A 16,897-nucleotide genomic window follows, 5' to 3' on the forward strand; every position below is an offset into this window, starting at 1 on the left:
ACTCCCCGAAGACTTCCTTTCATCCCAAGCTCTCCTGCTCCCACAAGCTCTCCAATCGCCCCAGGTCTCCAATCCCCAAAGCTCTCCAATCCACCAAGCTCTCCAATCCCCCAAGCTCTCCTACTACCCCAAGCTCTCCTACACCCCAAAGTTCTCCTACTCCCCGAAGCTCTCCTACTCCCCCAAGTTCTCCTACTCCTCCAAGTTCTCCTACTCCCCCAAGCTCTCCTACTCCCCAAAGCTCTATTACACCCCCAAGCTCTCCGACTCCCCCAAGCTCTCCTACACCCCTAAGCTCGCCTACTCCTCCAAGCTCTCCACCTCCCCCACGGTCTCCTACTCCCCCAAACTCTCCTACTCCCCCAAGCTCTTCTACTCCCTCGAGATCTCCTACTCCCCCAAACCCTCCTACTCACCCAAGCTCTCCGACTCCCCCAAGCTCTCCGACTCCCCCAAGATCTCCGACTCTCCCAAGCTCTCCAACTCCCCCAAGCTCTCCGAATCCCCCAAGCTCTCCTACTCCCCCAATCTCTCCTACTCCCCCAAGCTCTCCTACTCCCCAAGCTTTCCTACTCCCCCAAGCTCTCGTACTCCCCCAAGAACTCCTACTCCCCCAAGCACTCCTACTCCCCCAAGCTCTCATACTGCCCCAAGCTCTCATACTCCAACAATATATCAGACTCCCACAAGCTCTCATACTCCCGCAAGCTCTCATACTCCCCCAAGCTCTCATACTCATGGAAGCTCTCCTACTCCCACAAACTCTCCGACACCGGTAAGTTCTCCTACTCTGTTAAGCTCTCCTCTTCTCCCAAGCTCTCCTACTCCCACAAGCTCTCCGATCCCCGCAAGCTGTCCTACTCACGCAAGCTCTCCTACTCCCGCAATGCTCGCCTACTCCCGCAAGATCTCCTACTACCGCAAACTCTCCTACTCCCGCAAGCTCTCCTACTCCGGTAAGCGACCCTGCTCCCACAAGCTCTCCTACTCCCCCAAGCTCTCCTACTCCCCCAAGTTCTCTTACTCCCCCAAGCACTCCTACTCCCCCAAGCTCTCCTACTCCCCCAAGCTATCCTTCTCCCCCAAGCTCTCCTACTTTCCCAAGCTCTCCTACTCCCCCAAGATCTACTACTCCCCCAAGGTCTCCTACTCCCCCATGATCTCCTACTCCCCCAAGCTCTCCTACTCCCCCAAGCTCTCCTACTCGCCCAAGCTCTCATACTCCCCCTAAGCTCTCATACTCCCCCAAGCTCTCATACTCCCATAAGCTCTCCTACTCCCGCAAGCTCTCCTAATCCCGCAAACTCTCCTACTGCCGCAAGATCTCCTACTCCGGTAAGCGATACTGCTCCCACAAGCTCTCCTACTGCCCCAAGCTCTCCTACTCCCCCAAGTTATCTTACTCCCCGAAGCTCTCCTACTCCCCCAAGCTTTCCTACTCCCCAAAGCTCGCCTACTCCCCCAAGTTCTCCTACTCCCCAAGCTCTCCCAGTCCCCCACGCTCTCCTACTCCCTCAAGCTCTTCTACTCCCCCAAGCTCTCCTACTCCCCCAAGCTGTCCTACTCCCCCAAGCTCTCCGACTCTCCCAAGCTCTCCGACTCTCCCAAAATCTCCGAATCCCCCAATCTATCTCCGACTCCCCCAAGCTCTCCGAATGCTACAAGCTCTCCGACTCCCCCAAGCTCTCCGACCCCCCCAAGCTCTACGACTCCCCAAAGCTCTTCAACTCCCCCAAGCTCTCCTACTCCGCCAAGCTCTCCTACTCCCCCAAGCTCTCCTACACCCCCAAGCTCTCCTTCTCCCCAAAGCTCTCCTACTCCCCCAAGCTCTCCTACTCCCCCAAGCTCTCCTACTCCCCCAAGCTCTTCTACTCCCCCAAGATCTACCACTCCCCCAAGATCTCCGACTCCCCCAAGATCTCCTACTCCCCCAAGCTCTCATACTCCCACAAGCTCTGATACTCCCGCAAGCTCTCATACTCCCCCAAGCTCTCATACTCATGGAAGCTCTCCTACTCCCCCAAGCTCTCCGACTCCCCCAAGGTCTCCTACTCCCCCAAGCTCTCCTACTCCCCCAAGCTCTCCTACTCCCCCAAGTTCTCCTACTCCCCCAAGCTCTCCTACTCCCGCAAGCTCTCCTACTCCCCAATGCTCGCCTACTCCCCCAAGTGCTCCTACTTCCCCACGCTCTTCTACTCCCCCAAGCTCTCCTACTCCCCCAAGCACTCCTACTCCCCCAAACACTCCTTCTCTCCCAAACTCTCCTACTCCCCCAAGCTCTCCTACTCCCCCAAGCTCTACTACTCCCCCAAGTTCTCCTACTCCCCCAAGCTCTCCTACTCCCCCAAGCTCTCCGACTCTGCCAAGCTCTCCGAATCCCCCAAGCTCTCCGACTCCCCCAAGCTCTCCGACTCCCCCAAGCTCTCCGACTCCCCCAAGCTCTCCTACTCCCCCAAGCTCTCCTACTCCCGCAATGCTCTCCTACTCCCGCAAGCTCTCCTACTCCCTCAAACTCTCCTACTCCCGCAAGCTCGCCTACTCCGGTAAGCTACCATGCTCCCACAAGCTCTCCTACACCCACAAGCTCTCCTACTCCCCCAAGTTTTCCTACTCCCCCAAGCTCTCCTACTCCCCCGTGCTCCCCTACTCCCAAAAGCTCGCCTACTCCCTCAAGTTCTCCTGCTCCCCCAAGCTCTTCTACTCCCCCAAGCTCTCCTACTCCCCCAAGCTCTCCGACTCCCCCAAGCTCTCCTTCTCCCCATAGCTCTCCTACTCCCCCAAGCTCTCCTACTTCCCCAAGCTCTACTGCTCCCCCAAGCTCTCCACCTCCCCCAAGCTCTCCTACTCCCCCAAGATCTACTACTCCCCCAAGATCTCCTACTCCCCCAAGATCTCCTTCTCCCCCAAGCTCTCCTACTCCCCCAAGCTCTATTACTCCCCCAAGCTCTCATACACCCCCAAGCTCTCATACTCCCCCAAGCTCTCATACTCCCCCCAAGCTCTCATACTCCCCCAAGCTCTCATACTCCCACAAGCTCTCATACTCCCACTAGCTCTCATACTCCTGCAAGCTCTCATACTCCCCCAAGCTCTCATACTCATGGAAGCTCTCCTACACTCCCAAACTCACCGACTCCGGTAAGCTCTCCTACTCTGTTCAGCTCTCCTCCTCCCCCAAGCTCTCCTACTCCCCCAAGCTCTCCTAGTCCCTCAAGCTCTTCTACTCCCCCAAGATCTACCACTCCCCCAAGATCTACGACTCCCCAAAGCTCTCCTACTCCCCCAAGCTCTCCTACTCCCCCAAGCTCTCGACTCCCCCAAGGTCTCCTACTCCCCCAAGCTCTCCTACTCCCCCAAGCTCTCCTACTCCCCCAAGTTCTCCTACTCCCCCAAGCTCTCCTACTCCCGCAAGCTCTCCTACTCCCCAATGCTCGCCTACTCCCCCAAGTTCTCCTACTTCCCCAAGCTCTTCTACTCCCCCAAGCTCTCCTACTCCCCCAAGCACTCCTAATCCCCCAAACACTCCTTCTCTCCCAAACTCTCCTACTCCCCCAAGCTCTCCTACTCCCCCAAGCTCTACTACTCCCCCAAGTTCTCCTACTCCCCCAAGCTCTCCTACTCCCCCAAGCTCTCCGACTCCCCCAAGCTCTCCGAATCCCCCAAGCTCTCCGACTCCCCCAAGCTCTCCGACTCCCCCAAGCTCTCCTACTCCCCCAAGCTCTCCTACTCCCGCAATGCTCTCCTACTCCCGCAAGCTCTCCTACTCCCTCAAACTCTCCTACTCCCGCAAGCTCGCCTACTCCGGTAAGCTACCCTGCTCCCACAAGCTCTCCTACACCCACAAGCTCTCCTACTCCCCCAAGTTTTCCTACTCCCCCAAGCTCTCCTACTCCCCCATGCTAAACCTACTCCCCAAAGCTCGCCTACTCCCCCAAGTTCTCCTGCTCCCCCAAGCTATTCTACTCCCCCAAGCTCTCCTACTCCCCCAAGCTCTCCTACTCCACCAAGCTCTCCTTCTCCCCCTAGCTCTCCTACTCCCCCAAGCTCTCCTACTTCCCCAAGCTCTACTGCTCCCCCAAGCTCTCCACCTCCCCCAAGCTCTCCTACTCCCCCAAGATCTACTACTCCCCCAAGATCTCCTACTCCCCCAAGCTCTCCTTCTCCCCCAAGCTCTCCTACTCCCCCAAGCTCTATTACTCCCCCAAGCTCTCATACACCCCCAAGCTCTCATACTCCCCCAAGCTCTCATACTCCCCCCAAGCTCTCATACTCCCCCAAGATCTCATACTCCCACAAGCTCTCATACTCCCACTCGCTCTCATACTCCTGCAAGCTCTCATACTCCCCCAAGCTTTCATACTCATGGAAGCTCTCCTACACTCCCAAACTCACCGACTCCGGTAAGCTCTCCTACTCTGTTCAGCTCTCCTCCTCCCCCAAGCTCTCCTACTCCCCCAAGCTCTCCTAGTCCCTCAATCTCTTCTACACCCCCAAGATCTACCACTCCCCCAAGATCTACGACTCCCCAAAGCTCTCCTACTCCCCCAAGCTCTCCTACTCCCCCAAGCTCTCCGACTCCCCCAAGGTCTCCTACTCCCCCAAGCTCTCCTACTCCCCCAAGCTCTCCTACTCACCCAAGTTCTCCTACTCCCCCAAGCTCTCCTACTCCCGCAAGCTCTCCTACTCCCCAATGCTCGCCTACTCCCCCAAGTTCTCCTACTTCCCCAAGCTCTTCTACACCCCCAAGCTCTCCTACTCCCCCAAGCACTCCTACTCCCCCAAACACTCCTTCTCTCCCAAACTCTCCTACTCCCCCAAGCTCTCCTACTCCCCCAAGCTCTACTACTCCCCCAAGTTCTCGTACTCCCCCAAGCTCTCCTACTCCCCCAAGCTCTCCTACTCCCCCAAGCTCTACTACTCCCCCAAGTTCTCCTACTCCCCCAAGCTCTCCTACTCCCCCAAGCTCTCCGACTCTCCCAAGCTCTCCGAATCCCCCAAGCTCTCCGACTCCCCCAAGCTCTCCGACTCCCCCAAGCTCTCCGACTCCCCCAAGCTCTCCTACTCCCCCAAGCTCTCCTACTCCCGCAATGCTCTCCTACTCCCGCAAGCTCTCCTACTCCCTCAAATTCTCCTACTCCCGCAAGCTCGCCTACTCCGGTAAGCTACCCTGCTCCCACAAGCTCTCCTACACCCACAAGCTCTCCTACTCCCCCAAGTTTTCCTACTCCCCCAAGCTCTCCTACTCCCCCATGCTCCCCTACTCCCCAAAGCTCGCCTACTCCCTCAAGTTCTCCTGCTCCCCCAAGCTCTTCTACTCCCCCAAGCTCTCCTACTCCCCCAAGCTCTCCGACTCCCCCAAGCTCTCCTTCTCCCCATAGCTCTCCTACTCCCCCAAGCTCTACTGCTCCCCCAAGCTCTCCACCTCCCCCAAGCTCTCCTACTCCCCCAAGATCTACTACTCCCCCAAGATCTCCTACTCCCCCAAGATCTCCTACTCCCCCAAGCTCTCCATCTCCCCCAAGCTCTCCTACTCCCCCAAGCTCTATTACTCCCCCAAGCTCTCATACACCCCCAAGCTCTCATACTCCCCCAAGCTCTCATACTCCCCCCAAGCTCTCATACTCCCCCAAGCTCTCATACTCCCACAAGCTCTCATACTCCCACTCGCTCTCATACTCCTGCAAGCTCTCATACTCCCCCAAGCTTTCATACTCATGGAAGCTCTCCTACACTCCCAAACTCACCGACTCCGGTAAGCTCTCCTACTCTGTTCAGCTCTCCTCCTCCCCCAAGCTCTCCTACTCCCCCAAGCTCTCCTAGTCCCTCAATCTCTTCTACTCCCCCAAGATCTACCACTCCCCCAAGATCTACGACTCCCCAAAGCTCTCCTACTCCCCCAAGCTCTCCTACTCCCCCAAGCTCTCCGACTCCCCCAAGGTCTCCTACTCCCCCAAGCTCTCCTACTCCCCCAAGCTCTCCTACTCACCCAAGTTCTCCTACTCCCCCAAGCTCTCCTACTCCCGCAAGCTCTCCTACTCCCCAATGCTCGCCTACTCCCCCAAGTTCTCCTACTTCCCCAAGCTCTTCTACTCCCCCAAGCTCTCCTACTCCCCCAAGCACTCCTACTCCCGCAAACACTCCTTCTCTCCCAAACTCTCCTACTCCCCCAAGCTCTCCTACTCCCCCAAGCTCTACTACTCCCCCAAGTTCTCGTACTCCCCCAAGCTCTCCTACTCCCCCAAGCTCTCCGACTCCCCCAAGCTCTCCGAATCCCCCAAGCTCTCCGACTCCCCCAAGCTGTCCTACTCCCCCAAGCTCTCCTACTCCCGCAATGCTCTCCTACTCCCGCAAGCTCTCCTACTCCCTCAAACTCTCCTACTCCCGCAAGCTCGCCTACTCCGGTAAGCTACCCTGCTCCCACAAGCTCTCCTACACCCACAAGCTCTCCTACTCCCCCAAGTTTTCTTACTCCCCCAAGCTCTCCTACTCCCCCATGCTCCCCTACTCCCCAAAGCTCGCCTACTCCCCCAAGTTCTCCTGCTCCCCCAAGCTCTTCTACTCCCCTAAGCTCTCCTACTCCCCCAAGCTCTCCTACTCCCCCAAGCTCTCCTTCTCCCCCTAGCTCTCCTACTCCCCCAAGCTCTCCTACTTCCCCAAGCTCTACTGCTCCCCCAAGCTCTCCACCTCCCCCAAGCTCTCCTACTCCCCCAAGATCTACTACTCCCCCAAGATCTCCTACTCCCCCAAGATCTCCTTCTCCCCCAAGCTCTCCTACTCCCCCAAGCTCTATTACTCCCCCAAGCTCTCATACACACCCAAGCTCTCATTCTCCCCCAAGCTCTCATACTCCCCCCCAAGCTCTCATACTCCCCCAAGCTCTCATACTCCCACAAGCTCTCATACTCCCACTAGCTCTCATACTCCTGCAAGCTCTCATACTCCCCCAAGCTCTCATACTCATGGAAGCTCTCCTACACTCCCAAACTCACCGACTCCGGTAAGCTCTCCTACAATGTTCAGCTCTCCTCCTCCCCCAAGCTCTCCTACTCCCCCAAGCTCTCCTACTCCCTCAAGCTCACCTACTCCCCCAAGCTCTCATACTCCCCCAAGCTCTCATACTCCCACAAGCCCTCATACTCCCACAAGCTCTCATACTCATGGAAGCTCTCCTACTCCCTCAAACTTTCCGACTCCGGTAAGCTCTCCTACTCTGTTAAGCTCTCCTCCTCTCCCAAGCTCTCCTACTCGCCCAAGCTCTCCTTATCTGGTAAGCTCTACTCATCCGGCAAGCTCTCCTACTCCCACAAGCTCTCCTACAACCCCAGCTCTCCTACTCCCCCACGCTCTCCGACTCCCCCAAGCTCTCCTAATCGCCCAAGCTCTCCTACTTCCCCAAGCTCTCCTACTCCCTCAAGCTCTCCTACAGCCCCAAAATCTCCTACTCCCGCAATCTCTCCTAATCCCCCAAGCTCTCCTACTCCCCCAAGCTTTCCTACTCCCCCAAGCTCTCCTACTCCAACAATCTCTCCTACTCCCCCAAGCTCTCCATCTCCCCCAAGCTCTCCTGCTCCCCCAAGCTCTCCTACTCCCCCAAGTTCTCCTTCTCCCCTAAGCTCTCCTACTCCCCCAAGATATCCTACTCCCCCAAGATCTCCTACGTCCCCAAGCTCTTCTACTCCCCCAAGCTCTCCTACTCCCCCAAGCACCCTACTCCCCCAAGCTCTTCTACTCCCTCAAGCTCTCCTACTCCCCCAAGTTGTCCCACTCCCCAAAGCTTTCCGACTCCCCCATGCTCTCCTTCTCCCCCAAGCTCTCCGACTCCCCCAAGATCTCCGACTCCCCCAAGCTCTCCGACTCCCCCAAGCTCTCCGAATCCCCCAAGCTCTCCGACTCCCCCAAGCTCTCCGACTCCCCCAAGCTCTCCGACTCCCCCAATCTCTTCTACTCCCCCAAGCTCTCCTACTCCCCCAAATTGTCCTACTCCCCCACGCTCTCCTACTCCCCCAAGCTCTCCTACTCCCCAATGCTCGCCTACTCCCCCAATTTCTCCAATTTCCCCAAGCTCTTCTACTCCCCCAAGCTCTCCTACTCCCCCAAGCACTCCGACTCCCCCAAGCACTCCTTCTCCCCCAAGCTCTCCTACTCCCCAATGCTCTCCTACTCCCCCAAGCTCTACAACTCCCCCAAGCTCTCCTACTCGCGAAGCTCTCCAATCCCCCAAGATCTACTCCTCCCCCAAGCTCTCCTACTCCCCCAAGCTCTCCTACTCCCCCAAGCTCTCCTACTCCCCCAAGCTCTCCGACTCCCCCAAGCTCTCCTTCTCCCCATAGCTCTCCTACTCCCCCAAGCTCTCCTACTTCCCCAAGCTCTACTACTCCCCCAAGCTCTCCGACTCACTCAAGATCTCCGACTCCCCCAAGCTCTCCAACTCCCCCAAGATCTCCTACTCCCCCAAGCTCTCCTACTCCCCCAAGCTCTCATAATCCCACAAGCTCTCATACTCCCCCAAGCTCTCATACTCATGAAAGCTCTCCTACTCCCCCAAACTCTCCTACTACCCCAAGCTCTTCTACTCCCTCAAGCTCTCCTACTCCCCCAAGCTGCCCTACTCACCCAAGCTCTCCGACTCCCACAAGCTCTCCGAATCCCCCAAGCTCTCCGACTCCCCCAAGCTCTCCGACTCCCCCAAGCTCTCCGACTACCCCAACCTCTGCTACTCGCAAAAGCTCGCCTATTCCCCCAAGCTCTCCTACTCCCTCAAGCTCTCCTACACCCCCAAGCTCTCCGACTCCCCCAATCTCTCCTACTCACCCAAGCTCTCCTACTCCCCCAAGCTCTCCTACTCCACCAAGCTCTCCTACTCCACCAAGCTCTTCTACTCCCCCAAGCTCTCCTACTCCCCCAAGCTCTCCTACTCCCCCAAGCTCTCCTACTCCCCCATGTTCTCCTACTCCCCTAAGCTCTCCTACTCACCCAAGATCTCCTACTCCCCCAAGATCTCCTACTCCCCCAAGCTCTCCTACTGCCCCAAACTCTCCTACTCCCCCAAGCTCTCCTACTCTCCCAAGCTCTCATATTCCCCCAAGCTCTCATACTCCAACAAGCTCTCATACTCCCACAAGCTCTCATACTCCCCCAAGCTCTCATACTCATGGAAGCTCTCCTTCTCTCCCAAACTCTCCGATTCCCGGAAGCTCTCCTACTCCCTCAAGCTCTCCTACACCCCCAAGCTCTCCTACTCCCCCAATCTCTCCTACTCCCTGAAAGCTCTCCTACTCCCCCAAGCTTTCCTACTCCCCCAAGCTCTCCTACTCCACCAAGCTCTCCTACTCCTCCAAGCTCTCCTACTCCCCCAAGCTCTCCTACTCCCCCAAGCTCTCGTTCTCCCCCAAGCTCTCCTACTCCCCCAAGTTCTCCTACTCCCCTAAGCTCTCCTATTCCCCCAAGATCTCCTACTCCCCCAAGACCTCCTACTCCCCCAAGCTCTCCTACTACCCCAAGATCTCCTACTCCCCCAAGCTCTCCTACTCCCCCAAGCTCTCATACTCCCCCAAGCTCTCATACTCCAACAAGCTCTCATACTCCCACAAGCTCTCATACTTCCGCAAACTCTCATACTCCCCCAAGCTCTCATACTCATGTAAGATCTCCGACTCCACCAAACTCTCCGACTCCGGTAAGCTCTCCTACTCTGTTACGCTCTCCTCCTCTCCCAAGCTCTCCTACTCGCCCAAGCTCTCGTACTCTGGAAAGCTCTCCGACTCCCGCAAGCTCTCCTCCTCACGCAAGCTCTCCTACTCCCGCAATGCTCTCCTACTCCCGCAAGCTCTCCTACTCCCGCAAACTCTCCTACTCACGCAAGCTCTCCTACTCCTGTAAGCGACCATGCTCCCGCAAACTCTCCAACTCCCCCATGCTCTCCTACTCACCCAAGATCTACTAATCCCCCAAGATCTCCGACTCCCCCAAGATCTCCTACTCCCACAAGCTCTCCTACTCCCCCAAGCTCTCCTACTCCCCCAAGCTCTCATACTCCCCCCAAGTTCTCATTCTCCCCCAAGCTCTCATACTCCCACAAGCTCTCATACTCCCGCAAGCTCTCATACTCCCGCAAGCTCTCATATTCCCCCAAGCTCTCCGACTCGCCCAAGCTCTCCGACTCCCCCACGCTCTCCTACTCACCCAAGCTCACCAACTCCCCCAAGCTCTGCTACTCCCCCAAGCTGTCCTACTCCCCCAAGCTCTCCGACTCTCCCAAGCTCTCCGACTCCCCCAAGCACTCCGACTCCCCCAAGATCTCCGACTCCCCCAAGCTCTCCAACTCCCCCAAGCTCTCCGACTCCCCCAAGCTCTCCGACTCGCCCAAGCTCTCCGACTCCCCCACGCTCTCCTACTCACCCACGCTCTCCTACTGCCCCAAGCTCTCCTAAACCCCAAGCTCTCCTACTCCCCCAAGCTCTCCTACTCCCTCAAGCAGTCCTCCACCCCCAAGCTCTCCTACTCCCCCAATCTCTCCTACTACCCCAAGCTCTCCTACTCCCCCAAGCTTTCCCATTCCCCCAAGCTCACCTACTCCACCAAGCTCTCCTACTCCACCAAGCTCTGCTACTCCCCCAAGCTCTCCTACTCCCCCAATTTCTCCTACTCCCCCAAGCTCTCCTACTCGCCCAAGCTCTCCTACTCCCCAAAGCTCACCTACTCCCCCAAGTTCTCCTACTCCCCAAGCTCTCCTACTCCCCCAAGCTCTCCTACTCCCCCAAGTTCTCCTACTCCCCCACGCTCTCCTACTCCCCCAATCTCTCCTACTCCCCAAAGCTAGCCTACTCACCCAAGTTCTCCTACACCCCCAAGCTCTTCTACTCCCCCAAGCTCTACTACTCCCCCAAGCACTCCAACTCCCCGAAGCAATCCTTCTTCCCCAAGCTCTCCTAATCCCCCAAGTTCTCCTACTCCCCCAAGCTCTACTACTCCCCCAAGCTCTCCTACTCCCCCAAGCTCTCCTACTAACCCAAGATCTACTACTCCCCCAAGATCTCCGACTCCCCCAAGATCTCCTACTCCCCAAAGCTCTCCTACTCCCCCAAGCTCTCATACTCCCACAAGCTCTCATACTCCCCCAAGCTCTCATACTCATGGAATCTCTCCTACTCCCCCCAAATCTCCTACTCCCCCAAGCTGTCCTACTCCCCCAAGCTCTCCGACTCCCGCAAGCTCTCCGACTCCCCCAAGCTCTCCGACTCCCCCAAGATCTCCGACTCCCCCAAGTTCTCCAACTCCACCAAGCTCTCCGAATCCCCCAAGCTCTCCGACTCCCCCAAGCTATCCGACTCCCCCAAGCTCTCCGACTCCCCCAAGCTCTCCTACTCCCCCACGCTCTCCTACACCCCAAGCTCTCCAAATCCCCCAAGCTCTCCTACTCCCGCAAGCTCTCCTACTCCCTCAATCTCTCCTACACCCCCATGCTCTCCTACTCCCCCAATCTCTCCTACTCCCTCAAGCTCTCCTACTCCCCCAAGCTTTCCCACTCCCCCAAGCTCTCCTACTCCGCCAATCTCTCCTACTCCCCCAAGGTCTCCTACTCCCCCAAGCTTTCCTACTCCCCCAAGCTCTCATACTCCACCAAGCTCTCCTACTCCACCAAGCTCTCTTACTCCCCCAAGCTCTCCTACTCCCCCAAGCTCTCCTACTCCCCCAAGCTATCCTACTCCCCAAGTTCTCCTACTCCCCTAAGCTCTCCTCCTCCCCCAAGATCTCCTACTCCCCCAAGATCTCCTACTCCCCCAAGCTCTCATACTCCCCCAAACTCTCCTACTCCCCCAAGCTCTCCAACTCCTCCGAACTCTCGTATTCCCCCAAGCTCTCATACTCCCACAAGCTCTCATACTCCCACAAGCTCTCATACTCCCCCAAGCTCTCCGACTCCGGTAAGCTCTCCTATTCTGTGAAGCTTTCCTCCTCTCCCAAGCTCTCCTACTCGCCCAAGCTCTCCTACTCTGGTAAGCACTCCTAATCCGGCAAGCTCTCCTACTCCCACAACCTCTCCGACTCCCCGAAGCTCTCCTACTCCCTCAAGCTCTCCTACACCCACAAGCTCTCCTACTCCACTAAGCTCTTCTACTCCCCCAAGATCTCCTACTCCCCCAAGAGCTCCTACTCCCCCAAGCTCTCCTACTACCCCAAGATCTCCTACTCCACCAAGCTCTCCTGCTCCCCCAAGCTCTCATACTCCCCCAAGCTCTCATACTCCAACAAGCTCTCCTACTCCCCCAAGCTCTACTACTCCCCCAAGCTCTCCTACTCCCGCAAGCTCTCCTACTCACCCAAGATCTACGACTCCCACAAGATCTCCTACTCCACCAAGCTCTCCTACTCCCCCAATCTCTCCTACTCCCCCAAGCTCTCATACTCCCCCCACCTCTCATCCTCCCACAAGCTCTCATACTCCCACAAGCTCTCATACTCCCGCAAGCTCTCATACTCCCGCAAGCTCTCCTACTCCCCCAAGCTCTCCGACTCCGCCAAGATCTCCGACTCCACCAAGCTCTACTACTCCCCCAAGCTCTCCTACTCCCCCAAGCTCTCCTACACCCCACGCTCTCCTACTTCCCCAAGTTCTCCTACTCCCCTAAGCTCTCCGACTCACCCAAGATCTCCTACTCCCCCAAGATCTCCTACTCCCCCAAGCTCTCCTACTCCCCCAAGCTCTCCTACTCCCCCAAGCTCTCCTACTCTCCCAAGCTCTCATATTCCCCCAAGCTCTCATACTCCAACAAGCTCTCATACTCCCACAAGCTCTCATACTCCCCCAAGCTCTCATACTCATGGAAGCTCTCCTACTCCCCCAAACTCTCCGACTCCCGGAAGCTCTCCTACTCCCCCAAGCTTTCCTACTCCCCCAAGCTCTCCTACTCCACCAAGCTCTCCTACTCCACCAAGCTCTCCTACTCCCCCAAGTTCTCCTACTCCCCTAAGCTCTCCTGCTCCCCCAAGATCTCCTACTCCCCCAAGACCTCCTACTCCCCCAAGCCCGCCTACTAGCCCAAGATCTCCTACTCCCCCAAGCTCTCCTACTCCCCCAAGCTCTCATACTCCCCCAAGCTCTCATACTCCAACAAGTTCTCATACTCCCACAAGCTCTCATACTCCCGCAAACTCTCATACTCCCACAAGCTCTTATACTCATGTAAGCTCTCCTACTCCCCCAAACTCTCCGACACCGGTAAGCTCTCCTACTCTGTTAAGCTCTCCTCCTCTCCCAAGCTCTCCTACTCGCCCAAGCTCTCCGACTCTGGTAAGCTCTCCTAATCCGGCAAGCTCTCCTACTCCCACAAGCTCTCCGACTCCCGCAAGCTCTCCTCCTCACGCAAGCTCTCCTACACCCGCAATGTTCTGCTACTCCCGCAAGCTCTCCTACTCCCGCAAACTCTCCTACTCCCGCAAGCTCTCCTACTCCGGTAAGCGACCCTGCTCCCGCAAACTCTCCAACTCCCCCATGCTCTCCTACTCACCCAAGATCTACTACTCCCCCAAGATCTCCGGCTCCCCCAAGATCTCCTACATCACACAAGCTCTCCTACTCCCCCAAGCTCTCCTACTCCCCCAAGCTCTATTACTCCCCCCAAGCTCTCATACTCCCCCATGCTCTCATACTCCCACAAGCTCTCATAGTCCCGCAAGCTCTCATACTCCCGCAAGCTCTCCTACTCCCCCAAGCTCTCCGACTCCACCAAGATCTCCGACTCCCCCAAGCTCTCCAACTCCCCCAAGATCTCCTACTCCCCCAAGATCTCCTACTCCCCCAAGCTCTGCTTGTCCCCCAAGCTCTCCTACTCCCCCAAGCTCTCCTACTCCCCCAAGCTCTCATACTCCCCCAAGCTCTCATACTCCCACAAGCTCTCATACTCCCCCAAACTCTCATACTCATGGAAGCTCTCCTACTCCCCCAATCTCTGCTACTCCCCCAAGCTGTCCGACTCACCCAAGCTCTCCGACTCTCCCAAGATCTCCAACTCCCCCAAGCTCTCCGAATCCCCCAAGCTCTCCGACTCCCCCAAGCTCTCCGACTCGCCCAAGCTCTCCGACTCCCCCAAGTTCTCCTACTCCCCCACGCTCTGCTACTCCCCCAAGCTCTCCTAATCCCCCAAGCTCTCCGACTCCCCCAAGCTCTCCTACTCCCTCAAGTTCTCCTCCACCCCCAAGCTCTCCTACTCCCCCAATCTCTCCTAATCCCCAAGCTCTCCTACTCCCCCAAGCTTTCCCACTCCCCCAAGCTCTCCTACTCCACCAAGCTCTCCTACTCCACCAAGCTCTCCTACTCCCCCAAGCTCTCCTACTCCTCCAAGTTCTCCTACTCCCCCAAGCTCTCCTACTCCCCCAATCTCTCCTACTCCCCAAAGCTAGCCTACTCCCCCAAGTTCTCCTACTCCCCCAAGCTCTTCTACTCCCCCAAGCTCTCCTACTCCCCCAAGTACTCCTACTCCCCCAAGCAATCCTTCTCCACCAAGCTCTCCTACTCCACCAATCTCTCCTACTCCCCCAAGCTCTCCTACTCCCCCAAGATCTCCTACTCCCCCAAGCTCTACTAATCCCCCAAGCTCTCCTACTCCCCCAAGCTCTCCTACTAATCCAAGATCTCCTACTCCCCTAAGCTCTCCTACTCCCCCAAGCTCTCCTACTCCCCGAAGCTCTCATACTCCCCCCAAGCTCTCATACTCCCCCAAGCTCTCATACTCCCACAAGCTCTCATACTCCCGCAAGCTCTCATACTCCCGCAAGCTCTCCTACTCCACCAATGTCTCCGACTCCCCCAAGATCTCCGACTCCCCCAAGCTCTCCAACTCCCCCAAGATCTCCTACTCCCCCAAGATCTCCTACTCCCCCAAGCTCTCCCACTCCCCCAAGCTCTCCTACTCCCCCAAGCTCTCCTACTCCCCCAAGCTCTCCTACTCCCACAAGCTCTCCGACTCCCCCAAACTCTCCTACTCCCCCAAGCTCTCCTACTCCCCCAAGCTCTCCGACTCCCGCAATCTCTCCGACTCCCCCAAGCTCTCCGAGACCCCCAAGATCTCCGACTCCCCCAAGCTCTCCTACTCCCCCACGCTCTCCTACACCCCCAAGCTCTACAAATCCCCCAAGCTCTCCTACTCCCCCAAGCTCTCCTACTCCCTCAAGCTCTCCTACACCCCCAAGCTCTTCTACTCCCCCAATCTCTCCTACTCCCCCAAGCTCTCCTACTCCCCCAAGCTTTCCCACTCCCCCAAGCTCTCCTACTCCTCCCATCTCTCCTACTCACACAAGCTCTCCTACTCCCCCAAGCTTTCGTACTCCCCAAAGTTCTCCTACTCCACCAAGCTCTCCTACTCCACCAAGCTCTCCTACTCCCCCAAGCTATCCTACTCCCCAAGTTCTCCAACTCCCCTAAGCTCTCCTACTCCCCCAACATCTCCTACTCCCCCAAGATCTCCTACTCCCCCAAGCTCTCCTACTCCCCCAAACTCTCCTACTCCCCCAAGCTCTCCTACTCCCCGAAGCTCTCATAGTCCAACAAGCTCTTATACTCCCACAAGCTCTCATACACCCGCAAACTCTCATACACCCCAAGCTCTCATACTCATGGAAGCTATCCTACTCCCACAAAGTCTCCGACTCCGGTAAGCTCTCCTACTCTGTTAAGCTCTCCTCCTCTCCCAAGCTCTCCTACTCGCCCAAGCTCTCCTACTCTGGTAACCTCTCCTAATACGGCAAGCTCTCCTACTCCCACAAGCTCTCCGACTCCCGCAAGCTCTCGTACTCCCGCAAACTCTCCTACCCCCGCAAGCTCTCCTACTCCGGTAAGCGACCCTGCTCCCACAAGCTCTCCTACTCCCCCAAGCTCTCCTAATCCCACAAGCTCTCCTACTCTCCAAAGCTCGCCTACTCCCCCAGGTTCTCCTACTCCCCAAGCTCTCCTACTCCCAAAGCTCTCCTACTCCCCCAAGTTCTCCTACTCCCCCAAGCTCTCTTACTCCCCAAAGCTAGCCTACTCCCCCAAGTTTTCCTACTCCCCCAAGCTCTTCTACTCCCCCAAGCACTCCTACTCCCCCAAGCACTCCTACTCCCCCAAGAACTCCTTATCCCCCAAGCTCTCCTAATCCCCCAAGCTCTCCTACTCCCCCAAGCTCTACTACTCCCCCAAGCTCTCCTACTCCCCCAAGCTCTCCTACTCACCCAAGATCTACTACTCCCCCAAGATCTCCGACTCCCCCAAGATCTCCTACTCCCCCAAGCTCTCCTACTCCCCCAAGCTCTCCTACTCCCCCAAGCTCCCATACTCCCCCAAGCTCTCATACTCCCCCAAGCTCTCATACTCCCACAAGCTCTCATACTCCCGCAAGCTCTCATACTCCCGCAAGCTCTCCTACTCCCCCAAGCTCTCCGACTCCCCCAAGATCTCCGACTCCCCCAAGCTCTCCGACTCCCCCAAGATCTCCTGCTCCCCCAAGATCTCCTACTCCCCTAAGCTCTCCTACTCACCCAAGCTCTCCTACTCCCCCAAGCTCTCCTACTCCCCCAAGCTCTCATACTCCCCCAAGCTCTCATACTCCCACAAGCTCTCATACTCCCCCAAGCTCTCATACTCATGGAAGCTCTCCTACTCCCCCAAGCTCTCATACTCCCCCAAGCTCTCATACTCCCACAAGCTCTCATACTCCCGCAAGCTCTCATACTCCCGCAAGCTCTCCTACTCCCCCAAGCTCTCCGACTCCCCCAAGATCTCCGACTCCCCCAAGCTCTCCGACTCCCCCAAGATCTCCTACTCCCCCAAGATCTCCTACTCCCCCAAGCTCTCCTACTCACCCAAGCTCTCCTACTCCCCCAAGTTCTCCTACTCCCCCAAGCTCTCATACTCCCCCAAGCT

Source organism: Pristiophorus japonicus, unplaced genomic scaffold (assembly GCF_044704955.1).
Source record: "Pristiophorus japonicus isolate sPriJap1 unplaced genomic scaffold, sPriJap1.hap1 HAP1_SCAFFOLD_30, whole genome shotgun sequence".
In the NCBI taxonomy this organism is placed as follows: domain Eukaryota; kingdom Metazoa; phylum Chordata; class Chondrichthyes; family Pristiophoridae; genus Pristiophorus; species Pristiophorus japonicus.